The sequence below is a fragment of the Eurytemora carolleeae genome, unplaced genomic scaffold, assembly GCF_000591075.1.
Source record: "Eurytemora carolleeae unplaced genomic scaffold, Eaff_2.0 scaffold2067, whole genome shotgun sequence".
Taxonomy (NCBI): Eukaryota; Metazoa; Arthropoda; class Copepoda; order Calanoida; family Temoridae; genus Eurytemora; species Eurytemora carolleeae.
Genome location: NW_019397980.1, coordinates 22,607 through 26,350, shown reverse-complemented (window position 1 = coordinate 26,350; position 3,744 = coordinate 22,607). Strand labels below are relative to the sequence as shown.

At 29.9% G+C, this 3,744-nt stretch overlaps 1 long non-coding RNA gene across 1 annotated transcript; it reads left to right on the top strand.

The window, feature by feature from the left end:
- The first annotated feature begins 1,537 nt into the window (after positions 1-1,537).
- On the top strand, positions 1,538-3,032 carry LOC111716510 (uncharacterized). The gene is made up of 3 exons (XR_002768514.1): positions 1,538-1,645; positions 2,420-2,488; positions 3,015-3,032. It is a non-coding gene; the product is annotated as an uncharacterized LOC111716510 (long non-coding RNA).
- Positions 3,033-3,744: the final 712 nt, after the last annotated feature.

The window sequence follows — 3,744 nt, the reverse complement described above, 5'->3', positions numbered from 1 at the left end:
GACTTGACATTTTTGTCAAGTTGATTTAATTACAGGAGAATTTTTTATTATATTTTTTTGTAGCATCAGTAATTTAGTTCAATAAATTGGGTATTTAAAGGAAAAAATTTAAACTTTTAAAAAGATATTTTACAAACATCTAACCTTTATTCTTTGATATATTTTAAAACACTTTATTGTTCATGCTTGCTTTAAACGTTACCAAATTAGCCAAAAAATACTTAAGTGAAAAATTACCTATGTTTCTTATCCTATGGGTTGGGCTAGACTCATTCTGACTTTTTCCTATCTGTTTGTTAATGGTTAGTTAAAACTGGTAAAAACAGAAGGTTTGTTTTGTTAAGAGTATTTTCCGTTTTTTTGAAGCTACCATAAGTTAACAATCTCCATATAATAACTGCCTAAAATGTACATATTTTAGATATTTTTGCCAGTGGTAAAATATCTGGAAAATTTGAAGAGAACATAAAAATGCATAAAATTCAATGATTAATAAAAATCACAGTGTTTAAAACCATCAAAAAAAATATCTTATATTTTCTGCATGTTCATGCAATTAAGCAGAAAAAATATCAAAAATTAATGCTTTTTGCCATTTGTTATAGGACTTTTCTATTAATTTTTAAAAACCTTCATTTTGATAAATTAACATTACCCAGCTCGAACATAGGTACAAAGTAAAAAGTTATTGCTATTATCAAATGCAAAACTAGGTTTTTGGGTTGCCCAGATAGAAGAATTTATGGAATAAATTTAAACCAGTGTTTAAAAATTTTACGTTGGAAACCCTATGGACAATTCTTCAGGACAAATCAATCCAAACCTGGCCCCCCCCTCCCCCTGCTCCAGCCGCCTTATCTAGTGTTGCCCCTACAGGGGTTGACCAGCCAGCTGGCCCCGGGATTAAGAATTGGGTTCAGAACACAGAGAGGGAAAGAGAAAGAAACCAGTTGTGCGCCAGCTCTCACAAGGAGAGGATGAAGACATTCGCCAACTCCCCACAGTGGTAAGAAGCAGTCAGTCCAAAGGAATAGAAACTGCTTGGACGGATTGGAGCTGTGGGAAAACAACATGCTGAAGGAGATTTGTTACCAGAACAAAGATGGTGCCAGAAAAGATATGTTGCCTAAGGGGATATGTTGCCTGAGGAGATACCATGTTGAAGGTATCTAGCCAAGGAGTATCCAGCCAAGGACTATCTGGCCAAAGGAGTATCCGGCCAAAGGAGTAACCCATCACTGAGTGCAAATCTGTGTCTCTTGACTTTAGTTATTTATTCCTTCATTTTGTTTCTTTTTAATATAGATGTTCAACTACTTTGTTCTATTATTTGTGTGTGACTTGAAGACTACTAGAGTATTGTTACCCCCCTTTGGGGGTATCCTTTCAAATATAACAATAGGTTGAACATGAAAAAGGTGTTTAGACAAATTTGAACACTTTTTCAGATGCCTTTCTGAATATCATATGAATTTTTATCAAGAGATGGACTTGTCAAAACTGATGGGTTAAAAACAATTATTTTATTTTTCATATTTAATTTAGCCGTACATTGTCAAAAGTTAAAATTCTTTATTCTTCTTAGGATTTTAAGTCCCCTGAAGAGTTGTCTAAATATCTTCTAAAACTTGAAAAAAACCAGAAGGTTATATTCCTTAATAAATGTGATTGATTTGTGACCCAGAGGTTGCTACTTTTTCCAAATCATCCATAGAGTTGCGAATTGACGATTTAATATTGCAGACACCGCCGTAAGGCCTAAAAAAAAGTATTTCAAAAAATTAAATATGATACATCTTTTTTTGAAAATTTCATGCTGAATTTAGAAGTTACTTAGTTCCGGTTTTTACTTGTTAATGTTTTTGATGAGATTTTTAGCTCTAACTCTCTCAATTTTCAATTTTTTTTAATTTCCAAGAAAATGAAACATGAAAATAAAAAAAACATTTTTGGTGGCCTTACATTGAATACTCCGATATTAAATCGTCAAATCGAAACCATCTGAAGGATATTGAACTATTGCAATTTTTTTAAATTGAAAACACAGTGACCTCCTGTGGGGGGTGGCTCAATTCCAATATTGATCACCCCTATTCCTTATGTAAATTTTTCACCTCAAAAATTAATGTATGATGCAAATGAATCTTGATTATCTAAAAACAGATCAAATACTCCATTTAAATCAAATGGGTTTACCAGTTCTTAATAAAAAATTGTTGTTAACTTGAAGAAAATGCGTTTCTTTTCACATTTTTCACAAGACACCAAAAAATAATGTTTTTAATTTAATAATTTTACAAAATGAATAAATTTCATTTCTAAACATGAGCTTACTAAGATTTTCTAAAATAATACTAAGGAAATCTTTGAATTAAATTATTAGTTTTTGCATATAAGAAAATATAATCCATATATTTAGGAATATAACAAATATCTAGAGTGGAAAGGGACATACTCTATCAAATCTTTTTATCATTTAGTGAGCCAGGTATAATTTGTCATGTGAACCAATGTGTAACTTGTGTAACAAATAGCAGGTTTGCCTTCAATAATAAATTATAGGGTGCAAAACAATTAATAAAAATCTTTCTCTGAAATGTTTGGACCACACAAAAAGGGCGAAAACATCTTACCAAAGTTGTATTTAATGGTTTGGTTGGACCATTTTAAAGGAATTGAGTCTTTGCTACAAACTCTGCTTTTCTAAACCCTATATCTTTAGATTCCAATGTCGTAGACCTTAGTAGGGCAGTTTAATAGCTGTGGTTTAAAGTCTCTCTTCTTAAAGTTGTTAACATGTATCTGGTTGTTATAAAAACAATGCAGTAGGTTTGTTGTTTTGCTTGTAGACCAAATTGAATCGTTCATATCTACTTTATAATTCGAGAATTAATTATTGTGCATTTTAACAATATAAACATTCAAAACTATTTGATTGTTAATGCAACTAGTCAATCTTAGATAGTATTACAAATTTTATATAAAACTGTTTCTAATTATCATTTTACTTCTAGAGATTATGTGATTTATGCNTTTTTTTTATTTTAAACTACCCTCACTATTACCGACTTGTTGAAACTTTTTTATCAACATTTATTCAAGAATTTATTTTTCAGTTCCCCACTACCTTCACTAACACCGACTTGTTGAAACTTTTTTTATCAACATTTATTATTTTTTTTTCAATTTCAAACTACCGTCCCTTCCAAGACAAAAAGCTTAAGCAAGTCTTAAAGAAAAAAAAGAGGCAATTTAAAGGTTTTTAAAGTTGAATTTCTTGCTTAATATTTTTTTTTTATAATATTTTACAAAAAATTCTTATACTTTTATAAGAAAAGTATCTGCTAACGACCACATATACCTATGTTAATAAAAAAATTCACCTATTTTTCAGCAAAAAAAGGCATTTTATACGTTCACAGGTAAGTTACCCCCCTCCTCTTCTAAATCCATGTTTGATGTCCAAATATGACAAATGTCACACCATTGGAAAGCTCTTAAACTATACTTTTAGAATTTGTAATACAATTTTAATTATGAAAATATTGAAATTTTTTTTGCTAATTTTTTTTTAAAATAACCCGATGTGTAATTAAGAAAAACAATAAATGTGCAAAATTCTTTTGGCGGGTTTTATGAATATAATTTGCAAAAATTTAGTTTCAATCTGTCTTCTAATACTTTCTAAAAGGTTAAAAGCTTTTCAAAATTAGACAACTAAAAGTGGGTTAAAACAAAGATTTA